Source organism: Phoca vitulina, unplaced genomic scaffold (genome assembly GCF_004348235.1).
Source record: "Phoca vitulina isolate PV1807 unplaced genomic scaffold, GSC_HSeal_1.0 scaffold27, whole genome shotgun sequence".
Taxonomy (NCBI): Eukaryota; Metazoa; Chordata; class Mammalia; order Carnivora; family Phocidae; genus Phoca; species Phoca vitulina.
In genome coordinates, this window is record NW_022589730.1 from 23,142,053 (window position 1) to 23,155,360 (window position 13,308).

The 13,308-nt window shown below is 48.4% G+C and overlaps 2 long non-coding RNA genes across 3 annotated transcripts in view; one reads left to right on the top strand and one right to left on the bottom strand.

Moving 5' to 3' along the window:
- Positions 1 to 4,279: 4,279 nt before the first annotated feature.
- Positions 4,280 to 13,308, bottom strand: part of LOC116643801 — a 16,767-nt gene continuing 7,738 nt past the window's right edge. Inside the window, exon 3 of one of the 2 annotated variants that reach the window (XR_004301623.1) lies at positions 4,280 to 5,563. This is a non-coding gene — a long non-coding RNA (uncharacterized LOC116643801). Of the gene's footprint in view, positions 5,567 to 13,308 lie in introns of both variants that reach the window. The other variant, XR_004301624.1, reaches the window with a different exon arrangement.
- LOC116643802 lies at positions 9,534 to 11,683 on the top strand. The gene is made up of 3 exons (XR_004301625.1): positions 9,534 to 9,745; positions 10,129 to 10,417; positions 11,273 to 11,683. It is a non-coding gene; the product is annotated as an uncharacterized LOC116643802 (long non-coding RNA).

Below are 13,308 nucleotides of genomic sequence, written 5' to 3' on the forward strand. Positions count from 1 at the left end.
GCAGAGAAGGGCTCCTGCAGGGACCAGTAGCCGCACCCCAACTCAGACCCCTCCAGCCTCAGCCTCCCCTGTCTCACTGTGAGCCCTTAGACCTGGCAGCCCCTTTGTGATTCTTCTGCTGCTTTGCCTGGGGGCGGAAATGGGTGGAAACGGGCTTCCATCCACTGGCAGCGCCCGCTCCATCCCAGGACCCTGGGATCATGACCTGAACCGAAGGCAGATGCTTAACCGACTGACCCACCCAGGCGCCCCTCCCAAAGAGGCTTTCATTGTTCTTTGTTCTTATATACTTATTAGTTTATTGTCTGACCTGCAGTCAGCACTCAAAGATTTCCATGTGCATGAACGAATGAGTGAATGAGTTAATGTCTCTCACCTTCAGACGCCCCGAGGAAGCTGAGATAAGATCCTCCAAGTTTAGCTTTCAATGCAGTAATCCACAAGGGTTTTTGAATTTAGTCAAATTGAATCAGCACATAATAAGGTTGCAAGGGAGCATTCAAAGGGCCTGGCACTCTGCACACATTCACCTCATCCTCATGACCATCCACAGTGGGCACCCTCATCGTCCATGGCTTGGGGCAAGGGGGTGGCGGTGAGGATTTGGACCCCGGTCTCGCGGATCCCACACCCTTCTCACTGGCTCCTTATGGGCGCTACGCTGTGGGTAAAGGAGGCTCCATAACTACCTAAAGACAAAGCCTGGGCCTCATGAGGAGTGCTGAGGAAGGAAGGAGCCCAGCCCCCACCCCACCCCCACCCCCCAGGGCCTAGCAGGTCAGCACAGTGCCCAGCAGCACTGGGGGCTGGGCTTCTCCCTGCAGCCTGCATGCCTGGGGCTGGAATTCTCATACTCTTCATTGGCAGCCAGTGTAGGCAGGTGCAAAAAACTGATCTGACAGTAGGCCTTCCCTCAGAAGTACACGGCCTATGGACAGATGTGATGGGGGCCCAATATAAGGGACACTGACTCTTTACCGCGCAGCCTGAGCTTGAAATCCTGCCATCGGAACTACATCCCTTGGTGTGTTACTGCTTCTGGTTTTCAAGAGAGACCTCCTATTAAAAATGCATTTTATAAAAAAGAAACTGGATGTGAATATTTGTGGGAGGGAGCCCAGAGCAGAGGGAGATGGGGAAAACCACCGTACTGTGCCGGGCCGGACCTCCGCACCAGGCCTTTGCCACCAGATGAGAGATGCCGGACTCAGCCCCATCTTTGCCCTACTTGCTGTTGAGTGGAGGGGACAGAGGAGTAGTATGGGGCCCGAACCTCCCCCCCACACACACACACACAACACACTGCTCACAGCTTCCTTCTCGAGTCTCCCCAGTGCCGACCACAGCTTCCTCCTCCTCTTTGCCCCCCACCCCAGCAGTCCACCCCACCCAGCTCCTGCCCCCGCCCCTTCCCCCAGGGGCAGTTCAGTTCCTCCGCCAATACCCACCCTTCTCAGAAGGCAGCAAGAGAGCGAAAAATAAGATATTTTTGTCCCGTTGCCCATACTTTACGTTATTGAAGATTTGAAGTCGAAAGCTAGTGAGTGGCCCTGCAGGGAAGCCATCAGATCTCTGAGACAGCGCAGCCCGAGAGTTCCAAGCCCTGTGTCCTCAGGTGAGGCAAGTAGGTGGGCTCTAAGTCCCTCGTCCCCCACCCCTGCTCCAGGCAGCCGAAGCTTCCCTCAGCGCTGTTTCTAGCTCCTCCCTTTCTAGATGTGGTTGCAAAGCCAGGCTTCAGGCTAAGGAATCTGTCCCTGGGGTGACTTCCAGGCTGTGTGGCCGGCTGGGAGGTGGCTATCCCTGGTCTTCAGGGCGACCCCGGTTTTCACCGTGAGGAAGGCTGACTCACTCACCCTCGGTCTGCTTCCCCCCAGGCGGGCCCACTCCTATAGAGCCCATAGGCCCCAGATGCGGTAACAGCACCTGGGGACCTGTTAGAAGCGCAGATCCTCAAGTCCCACCCCAGAGGGACTGACTTGGAAGCCTTGGAGGTGGGCCCAGCGACCTGTGTTTTAACAAGCCTCCTGGTAATTCAGAGGCACCTCAAGTTTGAAAAACTAGATCAGCAGTCCTCAAGAGTTTGCGTTGCCTGCCCGCCCTTACCTGGGGACAAAGTGCTGTTCACACCTCCGCTCCAGTTCTCATTATCTTATTTTGTAAGTTTTATCTATTTACGCACATACTACATTTTCCGTACAAGGTAAAACATCCACAAAAAAGATTTAGAGGGGTGAAATCAAGATGAAATTAACAGTATTTGTAAAGGTCTTGCTCTTCTCTGGTCAGTCAGGCAACAGTCAACACCAGGGCCTATGGATGTAAAGTCCTAGCTCGCTTGGTCTTCCGGACCACTTCAGACTTGGTCCTCCTTGGTCAGATCTGCTTGAAGCACTGTGGTTTGTACCCCATAACCTGGCTCACAACGAGCTCATGCGGACGTGAGAAAAGTCAGCCCTGCCATCCAGGGGCTGCTCACCCTGATTTCCATATCACGGTTCTCTCCAGTCCCAGGTTCCCTTTCAAAGATGTCTTAAAGCCACTTGTCACTTTCCGAGAGGTACTTTACTTGAGTGTAGATAATAGAATCTCTCCGTTCCCTTCAGCATGCCCACCGCGGTTGCCCCAATCTGCAGACCCCACTTCTCCCTCAGGGGTCAGGGGCCAGAGTTCATAGGCATTTGACGTTGATAATGCGGCCCAGCTTTCTCTTTCCTTGAAGGCAAACATTAATCTAAACAGCCAATATTTCCTTCCCTGGACCCCATGGAGGATCTTCCACACCCTCTGGAATGTGTGCACCCCGCTTTGCAGACCCTGCCCCAGACTGAACACAGCGCTCCTCCTCTTTCCCGAAAAGCCCCATGGAGGCCTCTGAAGAGACGTCATCCGTCCTGAGGACCCGCCAGGAGCTGTAGGGTCCACCGCAGGAAGGCTGTGCCCACCCGGGCGAGAGGGGGCGGGGCTTCTTTCCCTGGGGGCGGGTCCCAGCTGGCGACCGAAGCAGAGGGAGGGGCTGCTGCCTCCCTGGCTTCAGGGCGGTGTTTCTGAAATCTCATTTCCTGTCCCCATTCCGAGGCAGGTGTTTCTGTTTGTAAATACGTCTCCGGTTGCTATTCCGGTCGTGCGAGGCGCTAGTTTTTCCCAAGGACCGAACTGCTATCTTTTCCTCCGGTGGTGGCACGCTCAGCAGCCAGTCCCCAGCCTGGATCAGCTGTGTGGCAGAGGCCCCTCCCTGGGCCAGCCCCAGCCCAGAGTCGTGGGGACGCGCCTTACGGCTGGGGTGCCCCAGTGGAGCGGGGCGTATTCCCGCGGGCAGTTCAACCGCCCTTTGGGTTTTGGTTGCATTGCGCACATAACGCACACCGGGCCCCACCCAGGAAAAGCAAAATAAAAACAAGCCAGGCCCATGCACTTTCTGGGGACCCGGCCCCACGGGGCATTAGAGTAGCGGGGTACAAACTCGGGCCACAGGGAAGCAGGTAGAAAGCTGCTCACATGAAAGCCAAAACGTCAAATCCAGCAACTTTTAAATTGGGCTCTGCAAACACCCTGAGAAGCACCAGATACATTCCGGAGGTCCCTGACCCCTCTATGAGAATTTTAATTTTCATTTGAACAAAAATCTTAAAAATTAATGTAAACATGCTCCACAGCATATGAAGAGATCATCTCATAATTGTTTCTAGAGATTTTTAGAGCCACGTAGTATTTTTAAAAAGAATGGGAAGGAGGACTTCATTCATGAACAACATCACAGTATTCTGTGCAAGTGGGATGTTTGCAATTTTTCCAGTGGAGGAAAGACACGGAGTAACTGCTTCATCACACCACACAGATGGTGTCGCTAAGCACGATATTCAGTGTTCGGTTCAGAAAAATAACATGGCAGATCGTATTCAAGAAAGCGTGCTCCCTTGAGCTTCATTGATGTAGAGACTTTCTGCAATTCATTTGTACACTGGTTTTGGTTAGAGTTATGTGAGGGCTATGAAGCATACAGAGCTTAAATAGTGTTGTGTTCATAGTTATTTAAGTAATATAAGTAAAATAATTTGTCATCATTAGACTTTTGGTTTCCTTTTTTAATTTATTTTTTTATTATTTTTAAGATTTTATTTATTTATTTGAGAGAGAGAGAGCGCAAGCGAGGGAGGGGTGGGGGAGAGGCAGAGGGAGAAGCAGACTCCCCGCTGAGTGGGGAACCCACCATGAGGCTGGATCCCAGAACCCCAATATCATGACCTGAGCTGAACTCAGATGCTTCCCAGGTGCCCCGGGTTTCTTTTTTTAAAGAGAGGTTTATACATGACTCAGATTTTAAAATTATCACTTTGGTGTTCAAATTAGATATCCAGAATTATCTAGAATGAAGGTTGAGGCTGGAGCAGTTTCTCGGTTTAGGACTAGCAAAGACAGGGAACACGTGGGAGGTCTCCTATCACTTGTATGTTTACTAGGAGCTGAGTGTAAGAAACTGTTCATTACTAGTGTCCTTACTTGTGTCTGAAATCTTAGTTTCTAGTGCTTTGTGGTCAATAAGAAGTGAATTTCGTGCATGTGCCAATGCCTAAAGGACAAAAGGAAATATGATTTGAACACACACACGTGCCCGCACGCACGGCCTGCCCCCCCACCCCCACCCTGGAGCAGGCAGGCAGGCAAGGTCATCAGCCAGGAGTGAAGTGGTGGCTCATCACCCACTCCGCCTGCTCAAATCCTCCCCGGCCTCACTCACCTGTGGGTTGCGGGTCATCTAGGTTAGGTCTCCGTTGTCATGCCATGAAGGCAAGAACCACAGCTTGGTTTGGGTCATTCTCAGACCCCCGAGAGCCCCGACTCACAGGAACAGAACAAGAAACAGCAGGGCAAGAGGTTTAGAAATGGTAGGTTCCGGCAAGTCATGAGCAGCCCATGAGGTGGCAAGGTGTCCTGCCTCCCGCCCCCGAGATGTGGGAACCCCACCAGGGAGCAAATCCGATCCACAGTCCTTCTGGTGCTTCCAACAGAGCCAGAACTCAGGTGCCAGCAACCCTCAGGACGGAAACCCCAGAGATCTGGGCTCTCTGCCTTCAGAGAAGAAACCTGCTAGAATGCTCTCATTCGGAAGGGGGTGGTTGGTAAAGGAAGATGGACTAAGGCTGGCAAACAGACCAAGACACTAATGGAGCAAACGAAGCACTCGGAAGGGATTTTTCAAAAGCTGGATACCTCAGGACCAGGTGGGGTGGAGGGTGTTTCCAGGGAGGACGGGAGTCCATACCATCCATCAACCGTCCATCACCTCTGTCACCTGAGAGTGTCTGACCCCACCCCAGGTGTATTCGTGTGCCCAGGCTGCCGATAACAAAGCGCCACAGACGGGGGGCGCCTACACCACAGGAATTTATCTTCTTACAGTCCTAGAAGCTGCAAGTCTGAGGTCAAGGTGTTGGCAGGTTCGATTCCCCTGAGGCCTCTCTCCTTGGCTTGCCCATGGCCACCTTCTAGCTGCGTCCTCATGTGGCCTTCTCTCTGTCCATGCTCATCTCTGGTGTCTCTCCCTCCTCGAATAAGGTCACCAGTCCTGCTGGATCAAAGACCACATGTACAACCTCATTTAACATAAGTACATCTTTAAAAGCCCTATGCCCAGTAGCCCGCGAAGTTACAGTCTGAGGGATTGGGGATTAGGACTTCAACATGTGAATTTGGGGGGATGCAATTCAGTCCACAACACCAAGAGGAGGGCATTGTACAAGTGTGGAAATTCTGGCCCCACACCGTGCCCTTGCCAGTGAAGGTCATGCAGAGCCCCGCACCACCGCCGCACCCCCGTCCCCCATGGCAGTTTGGTTCAGATTTGTAAGAAGACTATGAACTAGTTCCAGGAATGCCTTGTCTCACCTTTCCTCAGCCCCTGGCAAGGATGGGCCGACTCTGACCTTTGGCTCAGACTCCAGTTTTTGAACTACAGGCTGTTGAACCAGCACTGAGCACTTGTTGTATCCATCTTTGTGAAAGTGGAACAAAGAGGCTATTTTCGTGTTGACCTGCAGAGGCTAGGTAGGCCCCAATGGCCCTGGGCCCTGGGCACTGATCCCAGATCTGCTCGGGACAGCACGGGCCACCTCAGGTGCCCTTCTGGATTATGTTTACCCAGACAGCTAGGCAATATGTCCAGCTCGCAGGGCTGGCTGTCACACACACTGCCCTCAGTGCGCCGCAAGCTGGGTCTGTGAGTCACCTTCCCCGGACAGCGCTGATGCGAAAGAGCTATGGGATTCGGACTACTCTGCCAGCAGCAGTAGCTGCCTGCAGACCTGCTCCATGGTCTCCATCCCCGCGACTGTGGTGAAGAGCATGCAATTTCCACTGCCGTTAATGACAGACGAGGTAAGCCAGACCAGCGCTTGCACCAAGGCCACCTAGAAAAGCTGGATTAGATATAAAAGTTATTAAAGGCATCAGAGAGCTAACGTGAGACTGAAAACTTAACGGGACCAAGATCTCATGCGGAGCAGAAGCTGAGGTAGGTAAGGCAGGCGGTCAGAGCCTGGGTGCATTTGCTGATACACAGAGGACGGCAGGTGGGAGATGCGCCTTGCTTTGGAAAGCTTCGCAGGCTACTGGGCAGGCACACAGAACTGCAGTAACATATATATCCCAAATGAGTAAATGGAATTAAGATTTTTCTAAGGTGCTCATATTGCCAAAAAAGAGATAAAAGTAATCAACTCTTTTTGAAACTTGAGAGCTCAAAAAAGTATTATAATCTCCAATTTTGACCGCTAAACACCATATTTTGTAAAAAGTATAACTACCAAACTAACTATAACTACCAACTAATAATGAGATCATTTAAAAAGAACTAAAGAAGGCAAGAAAGAAAAGAGAAGGAAACTGAGACTGGGACAAAAAGAAAATAATAATAGCATTTACGCCCAAGTGAATTAGTAATTAAATTAAAATGTAAATAGACTAAATACTCCAATTAAAAGGTAGGCTGGCTTGATAAAAACAAAACCCAATTCTAAGCTGCTTACAAGAAACATGCCTAAAATAAAAAGAGAGAGAAAGGTTAAAAGTTAAAGTACGGGAAAAAAGACAGCAATCAAAAACCTAAAGAATGTCAGAGTAGACATTAATATCGGGGGAAAAAATAGATTTCAGGGTGCTTAGATGGCTCAGTCGGTGGAGTGTGCAACTCTTGATCTTGGGGTTGTGAGTTCCAGCACCACTTGGGGTGGAGAGATTGCTTAAAAATAAAATCCTTAAAAAGAAAAAATAGATTTAAAATCAAGAAGCAGTACTAGAGGCAAAGAGGTATTTCCTGGCAATAAAAATTTTGATTCACCAGAAAGATCTAGCAAATCTAAATTCATATGTGCATAATAAAATAGCCTCAAAAATGTAGAAAGCAAAATGTTGATGACTTAGAGAAAAAATAGCAATTTTATAACTATAGTTAGGAGATAGTAACACATTTCTCCCAAAAATTTGGGGGAAACAAGAAGTCTGAAAGGAATTGAAAGGACATACATACCACTTCATTGATCCCAAATGACCAATACCAAGCCATTGCCTAGTAAAATATTGGACTTTAAAAATAAAAAGGAGAAACATCTTTTGGACATCTAGGCAAAAAGACCGAGTAACACATAAGGAAAAGAAAATTCAATTGTTCAAAAACATTTTGACAGCAACATTTTATGCCACAAGAAAATGGGTAAGATATTTAAGATACTCAAGGAAAGAAAATGAGAACCAAGGACTTTTTTACCTAGCCAACTGGCTCTTAAATGTAAATATTACAACAACAACGTGCAAAAATGCAGGGAATGTGGGTTCCATAGCCCTTGCTTAGGAAACTACTAGACAATGAAGTTTAGACAATTAAAATGACAGCAGTGTGTCTGTGTGCGTGTGTGTGTGTGTGTGTGTGTGTGTGTGTATGGGTGTGTGTAAAAGGAAAGCTGCATGAAGGGTATAAAAGAGAGAGTATCATATGTATTAATGCTCCTAAAAGAAGAGGAGAAAGGTATGGAATGGAATGAGCAGATACACACAAAGTAATCTTTTCAGCTGTTTTAGTAACCAAATTTTGATAGTAGTGTATCATTTCCCACTGAAAGAAACCAGTGTCTCAAGGAGAAATGTCTGGGATGAGAATTGTACAAGATGAGTCTAGAATATCTTGTCCTAGGGGATGGAAAAGAAGCTATCAAAGACACAGGAGCCAAGTAGAATTGGCCAAATATGGGACAATTTGAGTATCAAGAACAATTACTGAACCGGGTGAAACATGAAACACACCCACCAGTTTCCCTTCTGTGTGTGACTTGCATTGACCCTTGAACCACACACGTTCGGGCTGTGCAATCTACTTACATGCAAATTTTTCCAATAAATACAGGGCTGTACCGTCAATGTACTTCTTCTTCCTTATGATTTTCTTAATAACAGTTTTCTTTTCTCTAGATTACTTTGTTGTAAGAATAGAGGCTATATTACATGTAACATACAAAGTATGTTCATCAACTGTTTCTGTTGTCTGTAAAGCTTCCGGTCAACAGTAGGCTCCTAGTAGTTAAGTTTTGGGGGAGTCAGAAGTTATACGTGGATTTTTTACTGCACCCCTAAACCCTACGTTGTTCAAAGGTCAACCGTATACATTTTTTTCTTTTTTCATCCCCACACAAGCAAACAAATGAGCATTCTCCAGATTTGGGGAGCTCTCAATGGACAAGTCCATATTAGGCACCTGTGAGAAGCATTTCTGGAAACAGAAACCCTACCACAGAGCTCACACTACTTGTTGGAGTTGGGGGCTAACAAGGTAGACAGGAGGCATTCCGAGATTTAAGGATAAGATCCTACCCAGGGACACGCTGCACCTCTTTTTTTTTTCTTTCTTTCTTTTTTTTTTTTTTTTGCCTGTTTGCCTTGTTTTTGTTTGTTTGTTTTTTTATAATATACTGAGTTGATTCAAAGGGCTTAGAGTCCAGTTGGGGAGATATGTATTTATGAATTTAAAAAAATGTAAGAATTCCTGGGAAATGAATATGCTCTCAGGCACATGTATCTTAAAGACACGACGGGCAGTAGGAGTTAAGGCGGGAGACTTACTTCTCAGGGCTGGAGCAGAAAAGACTTCGGGCTCATAATGGAAAATTTGGGTTTCCAGCTTGGCTCTGTGTGACCTTGGACAAGCCCATTCCACCTTTCTTCGTCCTCATCAGGAAGTCAGCAAAGGAAGCCTCAAAGGTTTGCACTGAAGCTCTTTGTCCACAGGAAAGTCTTATAGGCCGCTTGGTTAGGACCAGCTTTCTGTTCAGGCTAGTGAGTGGCAGGGAAGGGGCAGAGGCCAAAGAGACACAGCTGGTGGGGGGGTGCAAAAGAACCCACAGAAGAGCTCTAAGAAATCAAACAAGGGCAGGCAGGGGTGTCTGCCTCTCAGAAGGGGGCTTCTAACTGCCCTGGGTTCCCAGTGGCTGAATGGGGCCAAGACAATCCTGTGTCTGGCAGGTCACACCCCCTCCCCCCCCCCCACCTGCTCGCCACTTTCCTCAACCTTTAGTAAGGAGGCTCAATGAGTTCTATATCCCTGTCATGGATCTAAGTACTGCATTGAAAATTCAAGTTTAATTCTTCCTAAATAATCATCCAGCCTGGCAGGATCTACATTTTTTGAAATCTGGACCCTGAAACCTGCTCTCAACCTAGGCTTGCTGATGAGTCCAGCCATCACTCTGCCCTCGTTGTCCAAGTGAGTGACTATAAAGTATTTTGTTGACTAATCAGCACCAAGGGCTAGGAGGAGGGAAGGGAGGGGAAGTGTATGACCAGAAAGTCCAGAGGACCTGGGCTGGAGAGAAATCCTTAAGACACACGGGGGAAGTTGTCCTAAAATCCGATTGGCATCTCTTTTCCTTTTCCATTTTTTTTTTTAATTGGAAAATCTGATTTTGAATGTGTGCTTTGAGTCCCGGCCGAGCTGCCAAGCAATTGATCTGGCTGCCACAGCTGCTGCTTCCTATCTCTATGATGGGTCTACAGCACTGCTCTCATGTTACGGGGAGAGAAATGAATCATGTAAGGAAAGCACTGAGTGAACTCCAAGTGCTGGGCATTGTCTGTTCATTTCTTCAGACAGCTTCTGCTGGACCACCAACATGTCCTGGGCACAGCCAGCCGTGTGGAGGGCAGCTTTCACCCAGAAAACGACGCTCCTGCACGTCCAAAGGAACATGTGACCTCATTACAAATTCTTCATAGCCAATTCTTCGAGGTGACCCAAGAACCCCTGCTTGACGAGGGCCCCAGATCACCATGGATGTACTGGAATGTCCTGTAGGCTCATGGCCTGAGACATGTGATGCTGCTGGACTTTTCTAGGACCTCAGCGGGGAACCCCACCCCAGAGCCTTCCATGAATCAGGTACTTTTTGATTTGTTTCCTTTTTCGATTTGTACCCACGAGGAGCCTGCTTCCCTGCCGCTCCCTGGGAGGAGGAATCACGCAGTGGTTGCTGGGCTGAACCTGGTTACACTGGCTCGCTGGATGTTCTTGGGCAGGTCACACTTAGCAGCAACCTCTGGGAACCTCCCCTCTGGTTTCTCATCTATGTATGCAGCAGGGAAACCATAATTCCCCCTTCACAGGGTTTTTGCAGTGAGGATTCAGTAATTCACACAAGGACTGAATGATGCCTAGCTCCCTGCAAGTCTTCAAAATGTATTAGTTAATTACTCACAGGGAAAAGTTAAAGCTATATGAAATGCTTATTTCTCGGAGAGGGAGAGAAGCTCGTGGAGGCCTCAGTTGTGACCTTAAGATATGGACTCAACATAAATGATAGCTTTTCTGGCTGGCGCACCTTCCAGGTCTGAGAAAGGGCAGCCAGATGGGCCCAAACTGACCCAAGCCTCAGGCTTGATGGGTAAGTTCATGCACAGGAGCCAGGAAAGGCTTGTCATCAACGTGGATAGTAACAAACCATCCACCCGCCCAGCAGGGGCTGCCAAGGACTGTGGCTCCAAACAGTAGGCCTCAGGGAGACAAGCAAGGACCCCTTAGCTCGCACTGCTCGCTTTACACACATTTAAACATTGTACAATGCATCCCACAGCACCTGACGCAGAAGTGTGGGGACCTCCCAACCCCCAGCTACGGCCACCCTGCCCCAGGCATATTCAGTGTCCGGGCTTATTCATGAGAGACCATGGGTTCATTTCGAAATGTCAAATGATCCTTGGTGACTAATGGCCCCCGTTATGCTCAATATCTTCACAGAGGTCGTCCTTCCATGCTCCGAGGGCCTCTGCGCTTCGAGAACATCCATCTGGGTGTCTGTTGGAAGGAGCTGCTGTGTCATCAAATCACCCAAAAAACTGGGGAGCCCAGAACCTGCTGGGGTGAGCACTGGGGGTGTCCCAGCAACAAGGCACACCCCAAAGAATGAGGGAAGCAATAGCTGGAGAATGGGAGATATACATTCAACCACCGAGAAAAAAATAAACAGTGCATTGGACAAGTGGGTCTCATGCGACGTGTTCGGAAAACAATTTTATTATTTTACCGTTTTTGCCCATAACTTACCCATTGAAACCTGCTCTGTGGGGCCAGCTCTAATTTTACCCATAAGTGAATCTCTGACAGGTTCTGTGCCTCTCCTTTTAAAAAGTCCTTTGGCCACTATTTAAAAACTTTTATTATGGAAATTTTCACATACAACCAAAATTTTTAAAATGCTATAATGAACCCCATGTAACCAGTCACCCAGCTTCAATAGTTATGAACAGTCTTGTCTTATCAGTTTGCATTTCTGCCAGACTTTGTGTGTGCTGGAATATTTTTTTTTTACAATTTATTTATTTATTTATTTATTTTAGAGAGCAAGCACGAGTGGGAGGGGCAGAGGGAGAGAGAGAGAATCCCAAGCAGACTCCCCACTGAGCAGGGAGCCTGACACGGTGCTGATCCCACGACCCCAAGATCCTGACCTGAGCCGAAATCAAGAGTGGGACACTCAACCAACCAGGCGCCCCTATGCTGGAATATTTTAAAACAAATCCTCTGGTTGCTTTTAGAAACAAAATAGTCTTAGTTCGGTAATGAGTGAACTCAGTCTGGTGAAATAATCTAGGATTCCAAACTTCTAAACCTCATTTCAAGTTGAAGCTCACTCTCCCACCTGAGGCTGCTGCGGGCTGGGAGCCTGTCTTCTCTGTTCCCGACTTCAAGGTTCTCCTCCTCCTCCCGCTTCCAGCTCCTTCAGGGTGGGATAAGGGAGAGAGGAGATGTTCCCACTGGCTCTCAAAGGCTACAGGCCGAGGTCAGCGATGACCCCACCGCAGCCTCCTTATGTCTCTCCCATGCAGATCTTGCCTACTCAGAACCGTGCCCAGAGCGGATGGGCGAGGGGTGGAGACAGACACCTGTCAGGTTGCCTGGGGCGGAGAGCAGAGCATACCGGGTAAACCGGACACGGTATGGCCACCCTTCACTATGAAGACATTTTTTCAGTGGAAAGAGAATTTCGGTGGGAGGAAAGGAAGCTATGCCCTGCTTGTATGCACAAGGTGAAAGGCAGAATTCTCATTCCCACTTGGGGGACCTGTTGTCACTAGTTGTCACTTCTTGCCTCGGAGCTCTGCTCTGCAATGTGGAGGCCACGAGCCCCATGTGGTTAGGGAGCCCTGGAGATGTGCTGTAGGTTCAAACCACGCCCTGGGCTTCCAATAATAAAACAATACCTTACTACTCGCTTTAAAATTGATTACATGTTAAACTGATAATACTTTCACATTGCATTAAATCAAATGTGCTACTGAAATTAATTTCACCTATTTCTTTTCATTTCTTAATGTGGCTACTAGAAAATTTTAAATGTAAAATCGAAAAATGTTACATTGGAGGCTCCCATCATATTTCTGCGGACAGTGTGGCCTTCGAGACTCACCTAAAACTGTGAGCGAAATTCTTGCATTTTAATATCATGTTAGGAAAACTCCTCCTTCCTCCCCACCAAAAAAAAAAAAAAAAAAAAAAAACTGGTCCTAGAGAGCCAACAAAGGTTTGATCTGGATGAGTGCCCGGTTGGCCCCCTTCCGTGGTACAGATGATAAAAGGGAGGCCCAGAGAGAAGTGACTGGTTTGGCTGGGGTCACTGAGTGTCACTGCGGAGCACGCCAGCGATTTCCCACTGCTCCTGCAAAACAGCGGGAACTACGGGGGCCAAACTTCCAGAAACCCCTCCTGCATCGCTGCCTCAGAATGAAGTCTGCCAGTGTCTCCCAGCGGAATTCCGGGGCGGGGGGGGGGGGGGG